Here is a 14,296-nt window from a genome sequence, read left to right on the forward strand (position 1 = left end):
TTTAAGGTGAGGACATAAAAACATGTGAGGACCAAAAGGATGAAGATTTTAAATGTGGACAGGAAGAGTGTAAAGGTTCTAAAAATGGAAACTAAGATCCTTCTGGAGACACAGAGGACTGAGAATTCTCTTGGGTATATACATGTTCTATTTGTTTGTTTTTTAATTGTTTATTTTGAAATAATGTTATATTTACAGAAGACCTGCAAAGATAGTACAGAGTTGCCATATACCCTTCACCCAGCTTCCCCTAATGTTAACATCTTATGTAATGATGGTACAATGGTCAAAAGTAAGAAATTAACACTGGTACAGTACCATTAACTAAGTTACAGACTTTATTCAGATTTCAACAGTTTTCCACCAATTTTCTTTTTCTGTTCCAAGGTCCAATCTAGGATCCACATTGTACTAGATGTTGTCTCCCCTTTGTCACCTCCAATCTGGGACATTCCCTCAGTTTATCATTGTGTTTCACGACCTTGATACTATTGATGAGTGCTAGTCAGGTATTTTGTAAAATGTCCCTCCATGTGCGCTTGTTTGGGGGTTCTTATGATCAGATTAAGGTTGTGTACCAATAGGAATGATATCACAGAGCTGGGCGCCCTTCCCAGTGCATCACATCAGGGTTCCATATCCTATTACTGGTGATATTAACCTTGATCACTTGGTTAAGGTGGTATCTACTGTGTTTGTAGTTTCTATAAAGTTATTCTTTTTCCCTTTGTAAATAATAAATATTTGAGGAGCAATATTTTGAGGCTACGCAAATATACATTTTCTCCTTAAACTTTTGCCCACTCATTTTAGCATACATAGGTGGAGCCTGCCTACAACAATTTTTACTAATGTTCTAGAGGTCTAGTGATGATTTGCTATTTCCTTCTTTCCTTTTATACTTATCATTTGGAATTCTTCTGTAAGGATGAGTTATCTTTTCTCTACCATTTACTTAATCAATCATTTAATTATGTCGGTATGGACTTCTGAATATTTATTTCATTGTTTCATAATCCAATATTTTATTCTGTTACTGAAATGGTTCTGGCTTTGGCCATTGAGAGCAATTTCAGGTTGGTGCCTGTGTCCTTTCAACATGCCACCGTCCTTAGAACTTCCTTAGCCTTGGGTACTGCAAGATTCTCCAGGCTCATCTTTTATCATCCCTGCCCCAGCCCTAGAATCAATCACTTCTCCAAGGAGCTGGATAGAAGTTTTAAATCGTAGGAGTGGATAGTTTAGAACCCTTCACTTTCATCCAGGGGAAGAGAAGAGAGTCAGAAAAGAAGCTGGAAGGAACTTGGGGAAGCCCAGCATTCAGGGCTTGAGTAGAGAAGGTTTTATCAGAGAAGTGAGAGTACACTCAGAGTCGGATGTCAGAGAAGCCATGAAAAGACACCCTCATAGAGCATCCTACCTGATCCTGTCACCTTATCTCACTATTTCCTCTTCCAGCCAGATAGCTTTATTGCCCTGGGTGAACCAAATCCCCAACTCTGAGGAATCAGCAGTAAATATAACCAAAACTAACAAATTCAGCCAGCCAATGGACTTTAGTCCTTCATCCCTCTTACTGAAATGTTTTTCCCTCCTCTCTCAACCCGAATTCCACTCTTTCCAAAGCAGGGCAAGTTGCACCTTTTCAGCCTACATTTACCATTTGCTTTATACAAATACCATGGCTCTTGTCTCTCCAGTCAATTGGTGTTTGGATTATATTCTTTAAAAAAATTTTTTTTCTATTTGTTTCATATTACTTGTTCCCCCAAAATACTGTAGCTGCTTTAGGTCAGACGCCAGACCTCACACTCTCTGGTATGTTCAGTAGTTAACAATCTCTAAATACCTAATAAGCATTTAATAAATATATGCCATTTTAACACTCATATTAATAAATCAACCACTATGTTGAGTCATCAAAGAAATAGTTGAGTGCTGGGAAGTTTCCAGGAGCCATCTTATCTATGCAGGAATGTTAAAAACTACTCCTTGAGATGCAAAGTTAGAATAGCTACCTGAATTGCCTATGGCTTTGATGATATTCCAAGAAGATGTAACCCTGAGCCGGGGCAATTCTTATTTTTCACCAGGAAATAATTCATCAGTATTTGTATGGCTTACCTATCAATAAAGCACATATTTTATATGAACCTTTCTTGTTCTGTTTTATAAAAACTGTATGATCTATTTCTATTTTTAAAATCAAGTATCTGTTACAGAATTACTAATATACAAAGCTATCAAATTTTCAAAGGACAAATGGGAGCATATTAATAAAATTCATTGATTTTTTAAAAGATAAATATCATTGTTTTTCATATTAAAAATAGTACTTATTGCTGAAAAAATTAAGAAAATATAGATAAGCAAAATTAAATAATCTCATAATCCCAACACCCAGAAACAGATACCATTAACATTTTTTCTAGCTTTATTGTTATAATTGACCCATTAACATTTTATAACATGCCATATGTGTATATATATATGGTGTGTGTGATCATTTTACAAAAATTACTTTGTAACTTACTTTTTTCACTTAATGTTTCCATTTCTCACATCATTAAATACTTTCTACACCATTTCCCTTGTGATAGTGAATGGAATTTTATAGATTGGATGTATTATAATTTATTAAACTAGTCTCTATACTTCGACATAAGGCGCTTCCAATTTTCCCCCAATATATGCTGCAACGAACATTCTTATACTTAACTGTGAACACATCCATATTTCCTTAGCACAAATTTCTAAAAGTGAGTTTCTCTGTGTGAATGGATATACACAGTTTAAGGTTTGGGGTTTTTTTTGTTGTTTTGAAGACCATTACCCACCTGTTGTGCCAATTTACTATCTCAATCAGCAGTAGTTAAGGCAACTATCAAATAATATATCATCTCATATTTTTAAAGGAAACTTGCTCCCTTCTTGAGCCTCCAAAAAGATGATGAAATAAAGCTACATTTTCTTTTTTCTAGTATGGGAGTGCCTTTTTCCCGCAACTTTGATTAATTTTTTAATAGTTTGCTTCCTGCTATTAAAAAATGCATAACAACACGCATTATTGAGTGTGAGTTGCAAAGAAAATACAAGGTCATCTGAAGGAAAGAAGTTCAAGGGAGCATGGCAACAGCAGGAAGAACAAAAATGAAATTTATTAATTAGGCTCCTATTTGTAAATCTCTTGTCAAGGACAATTACGTTTTTAAGTAAGTTTTCTTTGGTATTACTAGTATATTTACATGAAAGATAATATGTTGCATTTTTATTTCAGATTCACCAGGTTTTCTTATAAAAAAGAAACTGGATCAGCCAGCAGTTGTATGTACACAAACAGTTGAGAAATAGTTGTCACATTTAAAATAAATTTCCCAGTAGAAATGTGATCATTAGTTCTTTATTTGTAGTTATTTATACACTGCACAAAGACCAACAGGGCCAAGAAAAAGGGAAATACAAATTTGTTAATGTCACAGTTCTGCTTGAACTTCAAATTTGGTTTCATGAATTATTCTTTCCTGTTTGGGACATAAGTCTTTGTTGCTAATACACATATCAGATTTATTTCATGTGCAACATTAAGATGACAATTCAATAATTTCCAATTATTAATGTTTACACTAAGAGAAAAATTCACATAAGTCCTTAAAGAAAAAATAGCTGATATATACACTTCCCCATTTCTATAGCTAAAAACAGAAGAGCAATGTAGCTTAAGTTACTTTAAAAAATTTGAACAGTTTTCAAAAACTTTATTTCCCCTTCAAAGATCTGAAAGGCAGAGTATGAAATCAACCTACATTTTTTTTTCTACTCACCTAACATCAGTCAATCGTGGGTGACTAAATCTCTACAAGTTTGCTTTAAATTGAAAAGTCCTTTAAACTAATACTGTATTCTTGAAGTATCCTTAAACTAATACTGAATTTTTAAAGTATAAAGGAGACAAAGTTGGCATCTAGGAAAATAGAAACATTCTATTGATCCCCCAAGAGACATGAAGAAAGCCAAAGATCTCATAAGCAGTCTGTTTGGCAGTGGCAATAGTGCAAGAAAGAGCTATTAGTTCTAAATAGCACTGTGCCCACCAGGACGCAGGAATTTGCACCCAGGATATCCTGTTGCTGTTTGCAATATTAATTTATACTTTCTGCAAACTGGATAATATATATTGGTAAGACAAGCAACATTGCTTCTCAAACAAAGCCATAGTGGGTAAAAGAACTGATAAGTGATTAGCAAAGTCGGATTTACTTCTGGCAAGTACATCACAATGTTTGTAAGTCACGTATGAGATTGCCAAAGTGCCTATCGGCCAACTGAGCGAATCTTCTAGAAAAACGCCTCACAGTTGAAATGCTAGGGGAGTGACTCTGTAAATGCATGTCACACCTTGGAAGATTTTAATGATGTGGGGGTATGCACATGAACATATGCATGCAAAACGCTTTACTCTCCTTGTAATGCTCCAAATTCTAAAAATGTACATCTTGTGACTGGCGTGAATTATCTCTATGATACTGGAAAATTACCTGTCTTTCTAGCTTAAAGTTTTTGAAGGGCTTTTTTGTAGACTGAGTGTGCATTGAAAACATGATACCTTATTTTCCAGAAACCATAATCATTAGAAACTTTTGGAGGAGGGAAGAGATTTGTGTAAATTGGCACTTTACAACTCAGTACCTTTGAGTTTTAGTTCCTCCTTAATAGAAAATGTTGAATTTTTTCTTTCTAGTGAAAGGCTGTAGCTAGGTACGATGACTCTTATTTGGGGCTTCAAATTAAACTTCAAAAACAGCTTCACTAATATCCAGTGAATGCCTGGATGGTCCATCTTTCACTCCAACTCAGTGTGTGTAATAATGTCATATTTTAATTCATGTGTCTCTTCTTTGTTTAACTTGTCTGTTTTATTTCTGGTCTTACAGAGGTACCGTGCATTTCCCATGTGTCTTTAAGCCTCTGGCCAGTAACCATTTTCCTGATGCTTTCTGTGCCAAGGGAAGAAGAGATACCCCAGAAAGGGCCCTGACTCTTGCTACTCAGAGACCAGCAGCAAAGCATCATCTGGGCTTTTACATCAATCTACTTTTTACGTTTTTCATCTGACGAAATCCACTTTCAGGTGATGGGGATTACTTTTGTTACAGCAAGACTGTAAAGAAAAAGGGAAAGAGTTAATGTTCAGCCTACAACATCCAAAATAAAATGTTTTATTGTGCAAAAGATAAAAGATTTGAAAGCCAAGCTTTGTTAAGAGAAGAATTTCTACTAGTCCTGTCTTTCCCCCTTTTGTCATATCACAAAGCAGGTGAATGCAGATCATAAGTTTTTTCCACAGCATAGAAACGACCTCTATTCCACGTATGACCTAGACTGTGACGTTTTCCCTTCATTGGTTTTATTTGGAAATAACTGTGTATTTACAGAAGAGTTGCAAACATGGTACAGAGAGTTCTCATGTACCCCTCCCCCAGCTTCCCATAATGATCAAAATTAAGAAACTGACATTGGCACCATACTCAGACTTTAGTTGGATTTCCCCGGGTTTTCTACTAATTTTCTTTCTTTTCCAGGGTCCAATCTATGACATCACATTGAATCTAGTGCATGAGTCTCCTCCAAGCTCTGATCATTTCATGGTCTTTCCTTGTCTTCCATGATCTCTACAGTTTTGAAGAGACTGTCCCTCAATCTGAGTTTATCTAATGTTTTCTCACGATAAGACTAAATGTTTATGTTTTGAGGAGGAATACCAGAAAGGTGATGTTAGGCCATGAATGGTATCCTTAATGTATGAGGATAAGACAAGGAGAAAATAAAAAGCCAGAAGTTTGCTCTGGTCCCAGGAGATGGTAGGGAGAGAAAAGAGACAGAAGCAGGGCAAGTAGATAAGATGATAATAGAGGTCTAGTTTTCAGGATCTCTTCCACACACAACTCTTTGGGCAAATCTTCAGGGCAAGGGCAGCTTTGTAACATCTTGATAGGTACAGAGTGACCAGAGGCCATTGGGTTGATGGCTCACTTTCCCAGACTTAGGCTCTAGGCAGTGATGTGCTGGTAAATGTTTAATAACTGGCCTTGGGGGTGGGGGGCTGGGGTAGAGGTGTGGGAGGGTGGAGGCCTGATTTATAAAGTTTGCTCATTTCCGTGGTGTAAATACTCCTGCCTTGACCAATTTGAAACTATCAACATAACATTACTGAACAGAATTCGGAAGAACTATGTTGTAGTTCACTGTTATACAGTATTTCTACCATGCATCTATAACAAACATAGATAATAGTAAAATGCAGTAAAATAAATAGGAAGTGATGATTCTGAGTATCAATTACCTTGGCTGTTAATATAATTTGTTTAAAGGTATGTTTATATTATTTGATTTATAATAATGGCTCTGTTTAACAGCTAGAGTGTAAAATTCCTAAAAAAATTGTTACAGGCTCCCTCCAGCATGTCACTGCTTCTAGGGGATTCTGGGCATTTGGTCCAGTACCACATCCCACGTGGATCAGAAGCAGTGATGCAGAGGTGGCCGCAGAAGGTGTATAGGACTTAGAAAGCAGTCCTGTCTCCTCATGGCCTTTGTGTGGGAAGCAAAGCTCTCCGGATCTTGGGAAAGAGAAGGATGAGGGAGGAAGAGAATTTGAGATAGACTGAGTCATCTAAAATAATGTTACTCAGGCTTTCCGGGTGGCACAGTGGTTAAGAATCCGCCTGGCAATGCAGGGGACACAGGTTCGAGCCCTGGCCTGGGAAGATCCCACATGCCGCGGAGCAACTAAGCCCGTGTGCCACAACTACTGAGCCTGCACTCTAGAGCCCGCAGGCCACAATAGCTGAACCTGCATGCCATAACTACTGAAGCCCACAGGCCTAGAGCCCGTGCTCTGCAACAAAGAGTAGCCCCCGCTCGCCACAACTAGAGAAAAGACAGAGTGCTGCAACAAAGACCTGATGCGGCCAAAAATAAAATAAATTTATAAAAAAATAAAATAAAATAAAGTAATGTTACTCAAAATCCAGTCCACGGGCAGTGGCAGTCCACTAACTATTACTGATCTGAGGTGAGATAAATACAGGTGAGTTCACGTTCAGAAATTTTTATCATAAATTGACATTGCCTTGACATCCTAGCATGTGATCAGTGGACGGGGTTTGTTGGACAAGATATAGACTAGTTCAGGTGCATTGAACTGGAATGGCAAGGTACTTGTGGCACGAGCTGCATCCTAGTCCTACATAGGAAGACCATGTATTGGATCCATGATCCATTGGAAAGATCAATCAATTTGAGAAGCATTCATCTCAAAGGGGTTGGTTTTGAAATCATCATCTTTAGAAGGGAATAAAATGCTGAGTAGTCTGAATGAGAGGTTGTCAGCATGTGTTCCTTGGACCAGCAACCTGGTCCACCCTGGAACCCCTTAGAAATGCAAGTTCTAAGTCCCCAGCCAATGTTCTGAATCAGAAACCTTGGGGGAGGGCCCAGAAACCTGTGTTTTAACAAGCCCTCTAGGTGTTTCTGCTTCACGTCTGCATTTAAGAACCACTGGTTAGAATGCTTTAAGTGAAAGAATTATGCTCAAGCTGGAGGAAAATGAAACACAATTAATTAAGTGCAAATTATCCCTGCTAGTATGCAGAGCTGGAGTCCATGAAAAAGATCAGACCAGGTAGAGGAAAAAAGGAAGAAAACTCAACTTTCTTTGCATATCGGAATGATACACAAATGCTAAAGCCAACTACGCTTAGTGGGTGATGATTTTTAATTTTTCTCTACAAGCTTACCCATAGGGCTGTGTTTCCACATTTCCAAGCATCAGTCATTTCCCAGCCCCTGCAGCCTGTTTTTATCAAAAAGGGTCACAGCGATAGGAACAAAAGAGTGTTTTCTTCAGCTTTGCTCTCACCACACAACTGCTGGATTTCTGGCTTTCCTCGCATTCCCTACAATTACCACTATTAATAGCTCAGGAGGCCCCTCCTGGCTGCTTTGGGTTCTCCATCCTTTTCCCTCTCTGCTCTCTATTCCAGGTACCCCTAGCATCTCATCTTCTCCAATGCTTCTGTCCCTTCCCAGATATGGTTTTGGCTTAGAATCTGGCTGACCTGGACATAAGCCGTATCACAGCCAAGAACTTCCCTCTGCTTTCCATCCGTGCTACGTTTTCTTTCTGGGGGACGCCACATGGGGCTCCCAGGATCTTCTAAGGCCATCTTTCTCAAACTGATGTGCAAGCAAATCACCTGGGGCTCTTGTTCTGGGGCAGGTCTGATCCTGCAGGTCTAGGGTGGGCCCGAGGAGCTGCATCTCTAACAAGCTCCCAGGTGATGCTGCTGTTACCAGTCTGCAAACAATTATTTTGAGAAACAGGTTTAGAGCAGTGGTTTTCCTACTTTCACCGTGTCTTCTCCCCAGGTCTTGAACACAGGTGAGGAAGTGTCGTCACAGGGTGACCAGCTGTCCTGGTCTGACAGAGATTGTCCTGAACACCATGTGTCCTGGGATATCCCACAGTCCTGGGCAAATCTAACAACTGGTCATCCCAGCAGCCCCGAACCACTCTGAAGAGCCCTCATTCTGCTTCTCCCCAACTCCCTCCCCATCCGACCCTTGGATTTTTGCTTCTTGACTCCTAAGATAAATGTTTTCCCTTGAGGCTCTTCATTTCTCCTCCGTGAGATGCCCTCTCCTTGGCAAACCTGTCTCCACTGGCCCTGAAGACAGAACTGCATCTGCACCCTATGTAGTTAGTTAGCCCAGTCTTTGGAAGAGCTGCCCATTAAACTTGGTTTGGAAGGTTCCATGTAATGTTTCCCCACAGATGGTCAGAACTAAGAGGTCTCTCTGAGATTGGCTGGGCCCCTATTTGACAGTTCACTCCTGTGCTTTCACATAAACATTCTCATCCCTCCTGGTCTCTGCAGACCAAGCAGGATTGCCCAGTGCCTGGGAGCAATGCATATTCTGCTTTGCTTCTTAGGTGATGATGTGGATGTTAACTGGAATTAGCAAAAACAAAAATCTTCAACTCTGAGGTTTGGCAAATACATGTTTTCCAGTATTTCCAATTGTCCTTTCTACGTTGAAGCCATGAATTTTACGCACAACTTCATGCTTCATCATCGTAGAAATACAGCTCTGATTATGTCCATCCACAGCTAAACACCTTCATTAACACTGAATTTCCAGCAGAATCATTTCCAGACTCCCCACGTTAGAACAAAGCAGTGGTTCTCAAAACTTTAGGATGCATCAGAATGACCTAGAGGGATTGCTAAAACACTGATTGCTGGCCTCACCCCTGAGTTTCAGATTCAGTTGGCCTGGGTGGGGACCCAGAAACTTGCATTTCTAACAAGTTTCCAGGAGATTCGGATGCTGCTGGCTCACAGAACACACTCTGAGAACCACCAGGCTAGTGGACCCCTTCCATCCGGCCACAGATTGCTTTCCTAACACCCAGCTACAGTACATGTTTTCTAAGATAGCCCTGTGCATACTGTATGCTTTCCTACTCTGTGCCTTTGTTTAGTTCCATTCATGTATTCACTCATGCATCGTCTTAGTCTCCTCAGGATGCTATAACAGAATACCAGAGACTGGGTGCCTTAAACAACAGACATTTATTTCTCATGGTTCTGGAGGCTGGAAGTCCAAGATCAAGGTGCCTGTAGGTTTGTTTCTTGGTGAGGGCACTCTTCTTGGCTTGCCGACAGCCACTTTTTCACTGTATCCTTGTGTCTCTTCCTCTTCTTCTAAGACGCTCCACCTTCATAACCTCATCGAAACCTAATTACCCCCCAAAGGCCCCACTTCCTAATACCACTGCGTTGGGGGTTGGAATTTCAACACAGGAACTTGGGGAGGGACACACATTCAGTCCAGAACACTCATGGATTCATTCATTCAATCGGTGGTTCATTATTTCATCAAACTTTTTTTCCCAGTTTTATTGAGGTATAATTGAACAAAGTTGTAAATACTTAACGTTTACAATATGATTTTTTGATAAACTTCTTCAAACATCTTTTTTAGCATTTGCAAATTTATTTCTTTATTTTTAAAACTTTTTCATCAAACATTTTTTAAAGACCAACACGACTGACCCTGTTCAGTGCCCTCATGAAGTTTATGGTATAAGAGAAATTTTACCCTTTTACGGAGTGCTTCATGGTTTCCAAAGAGTTTCCACACTCAATCTCCCATTAGATCTTCTCCAGAGCCCTGAAAGACCAACGGGCACAGATCGTTTTACACATTTCACAAATGAAGAAATTGAAGGGGAAGTGGCTCATCCAAGGTAATGTCAACGCAGGTCTTCCCAGTCCCAGGCCAGCGTTTTTTCCACTCAGTTCCACAGCTTCAGTCTTGGCTCACTCCCTACTGTCCAAACTGTACCCCTTCTTTAAAGCCCAATCTGACACTACCTCCTCCACGAAGCCTTCCCTGATAACCCTAGTTAAAATAATTTCTCCTTCTAGAAAATTCGAATTCAAAAACATACATTCACCCGTGTTCATAGCAGCACTATTTACAATAGCCAAGAGATGGAAGCAACGTAAGTTTCCATCGACAGATGAATGGATAAAGAAGATGTTGTGTGTATACACAATGGAATATTACTCAGCCATAAAAGGAATGAAAGAATGCCATTTGCAGCAACATGGATGGACCTAGAGATTATCATACTAAGTGAAGTAAGTCAGACAGAGAAAGACAAATATCATATGATACTGCTTATATGAGGAATCTAAAAAAAAATGATACAAGTGAACTTATTTACAAAACAAAAACAGACTCACAGACATAGAAAACAAACTTATGGTTACCAAAGGGGAAATGGGAGGGGAGGAATAAATTAGGAGGTTGGGATTAACAGAAACACAGTACTATAAAATAGATAACCAACAAGGACCTACTGTATAGCACAGGGAACTATATTCAATACCCTGTAATAACCTACAATAGAAAAGAACATGAAAAAGAATATATATGTATATGTGTAACTGAATCACTTTGCTGTACACCAGAAACTAACACAACATTGTGAACCAAGTATACTTCGATTAAAAAAATGATAATTTCTCCTTCTCATAAAGTAAGATAGTACTTTATTTTGTGTCTCTACTGGCATTTAAAAAATATATATATAAAACCTCCTTTTCTAGATAGACCCCAATCTCCTGGGGAATAAGATTAATACTTCACTCTCCTTTTGGTCTCCCAATGCAGTCAGTTCTTATCTTATAGTAGATGCTCATTAAAGCACTGAGAAATGAATAAAGGAATGAAGTTTGGGGAGATGAAAATTTCACCTATTTTCTGAGTCAGTAGTTATATTCATAAGATAATCAATGAAGAATATATTTGAAGATGAAAGCAGAGTTGTCTATTATCTCCATAATTAATTAAGTGACTGCTGGATGCCAGGTGATTTATGTTATGACATTTTGCTCTCATAACCTAACAGATAAAAAACATCGTTCCTATTTTCAAGTGGACATACTGAAGCCTCGAATTGTTTAGAAATTTTCCCCAAGTTCAGACACTGATGGCTTGTTAGAGAGGTGACCAAACTCAATTCCTTTTCACCTCATGTGGTAACACGAACACATGAAATCACCTCCAATTTTACTATAACAATAAGAAATTGTCCAGCATTTATCTACATAAGAAATTAGTTCAAATTGTAGTAATAATCTTGAGATCACCTTTTAGTAACATAGGCTCTCACAGTATTATTGACTCATCCTTGATTCACCATTTGTTGGGTGAATCCTTTGATCCATTTTTCCAAAAGAGGAAAGGAATTTCACTACTACCGTTGCTATTACTATTTTCTTATTCTTCATGTGGTCAGTCATCACTAATTGTGAAAATGCTGCCTTCTGACTTAGTAAATCTGTCTTAACCAGTGGTACTGTGTTCTAATGGAACATGACTCTAGACAAGAAAATGTAAAAATTTGGGGCAAATCCTGGAACAAAGTTGGGGTGGGGGTGGATAAACCTAGAGATGCTTTCATGAATCACCCCCAAAGGAATAATAACTTTAGCAAAAATGAAAAACTCAGACATTAAAACAATTTGTTAGACATTTACCATTTTATAGAAATGAGAATTATTAGGGAGTTTAACCAAAGGACATTATTAATGAATGTCATAGGGCCTGGAGAGAGGCAGGTAAAAGACAGATGGCATTAAGGAGACAGCTAACTCACCTAGGAGGGTTCACAAGTGGGTTCTGCAGCTGAAGTCTTAGAAGAGCAGAGGCCAGCAACATCCTGAAAACCAAATAGGCACATCAAAGGTGACTGTTCTTCCAAATGTATAAATACCAATTTGCATCCTTTCCTCTTACAGGTACTGCAATATTTTACCTGGTAAACACCTGTCGGTATAATTGGCAGGGGTTATTAGAAGGTCTTGTCATTTCATTAGCCATTAAGACAGCTAACAATAAATCCCAGTATCTTAACAGTTGTTTGGGTTTTTTGCTTTGTTTTTTGTTCTGTTTTTGTTTTTATTTCACTGAAACTGTTTCAGGTCATGAAAAAATTCTACCAAAATCTTCCAAATCTTCAGGCCTCCTGGGGTGTTCAGTTCAGAATAATCAAGTCACAACAAATGTCTTCTTTCTTATACAGCTTTCTATTGTCAGATCAGGGAGCTGGAAAAGGTCATGCATCGAGAAGAAGGTGAAAATTGGGGAAGTAGATAAATATTCTCTCTAATTCAGGGCTGGTGAAATTAATGTAATATTGGCTTCAATGGGCAGTTTCAATCGCTCTTGTACCTGTCCTCAGAGATATGACACAAGCGGAAACTGAGCTTCTTGAAAATAAAGAACATAGACGTTTGATTTTTGTCAGTGCTTCTTGGAAAGAATTCAGAAGTGCCTCTTCAACCAATAGTAGGTAGGTTTCTAGAAATCTCTGCATTGGGGAATTCATAGTAAGGACAAAGTACAACCTATATATAGAAATGAAACTTGTTGCTAACGGGTGTGCTATCTAAGGACCAGTTACAGGGAAATGTCATTTTGTTTGGTCACTAAGGAGCTGTAAAACAATGAGGTTTGTTTGTAAAATAACAGTAACAATACTAGATGATACTTACATATTTAAGTTCCACACAGTGTTCTAAATACATTTAATCTAATCTAAATACATTTAATTTAATCTTCCTAATCACCCAGTGAGGTAAGTACTATAATTATCATCATTTTACAGGATAAACTTAGAAACAAAAGTTCAACAACTTGCCCACGGTCTCACATCTAATAAGTGGTGACACAGGCAGCCTGGCTCCAGAGCCCAGGCTCTTACACAATAAACTCTATCAGATTTTTATATATAAACAATGGTATATATTTTTGAATATAAGGAACACATTATTAATAATGGAACATAAGGAACACATATTATTAAAAATTTGAGAACGTGAGAAATGGAAGAAAAGAAATGGAAGAATAGTCCTACTAACCTCACATAATTGGACTTTATACTTTCTTTTTTTCAATAATTCCTCGTTGTTTCCTTTCCATCTTGTCTTCTGTATGGACTATGTTTTGTTTACTTTTATCTTCCACGATTATTTATAAAACAGATATTCTGTTTCCCATTCAACTCGTACCTATATTAAATTGTTCACAATTAACCTTAAGTGCATTCTTACCTAATGATTTAAAAAGAAAAGCAAAACTTCTAATGCTTTTTTCGTTTTCTCCATGTTCTCTTTTCACATTGTGATCGTAAGTTAGACTCTTTATTAAAAATTTTAAAACCTCCTTTTCAGGATTATTTTATTGAAAACATTGTTTCTTTAGTATAAAAAAAAATTCTAGCCATCAGCATCAATTCTTAATTCACTTCAATGTTCACTATACTTTATTCATTTATTACTTTGTCTTTACCATCTATGCTAAATTAGCACTAATCTTTTTCCCTGAAATTTCCTATTCTTGAATTTTTGTACTGTCTCACCTTTTAGTGATCTGGAAGCTATCTCTTTGCAATTTTTACAGAAAATAATCTGACACCTTGCAGATTTAAAAATGTTCTTCTGTTGTTTATACATATAAGCCAATAATTGGGTAGGCATAAAACTTGCAGAATCAAACTTGTTTCTCTTAAAATTGTGTAGAAATTGAACTATGGTCTTAAAAAAGTTCTTGTTCTATATTAGAAATATGAAGGCAATCTACAAGAGCACATGTATGTTTTCCTAGATACTTGCAGGAATTCTGTTTGTCTTAGAAATTTAAAAATTTACCAGCCTATGAC

At 37.9% G+C, this 14,296-nt stretch overlaps 1 long non-coding RNA gene across 2 annotated transcripts; it reads right to left on the reverse strand.

Annotated features, from left to right (window-relative positions):
• Positions 1-3,384: 3,384 nt before the first annotated feature.
• On the reverse strand, positions 3,385-13,418 carry LOC117202186 (uncharacterized). 2 transcript variants are annotated; one of them, XR_004484378.2, is made up of 4 exons: positions 12,392-13,418; positions 12,233-12,295; positions 10,165-10,236; positions 3,385-5,158 (listed from the first exon to the last, which is right to left on the reverse strand). It is a non-coding gene; the product is annotated as an uncharacterized LOC117202186 (long non-coding RNA). The 2 variants fall into 2 exon arrangements; XR_004484375.2 differs by having other exon boundaries at positions 12,233-13,411.
• Positions 13,419-14,296: the final 878 nt, after the last annotated feature.

Source organism: Orcinus orca, chromosome 5 (assembly GCF_937001465.1).
Source record: "Orcinus orca chromosome 5, mOrcOrc1.1, whole genome shotgun sequence".
Taxonomy (NCBI): Eukaryota; Metazoa; Chordata; class Mammalia; order Artiodactyla; family Delphinidae; genus Orcinus; species Orcinus orca.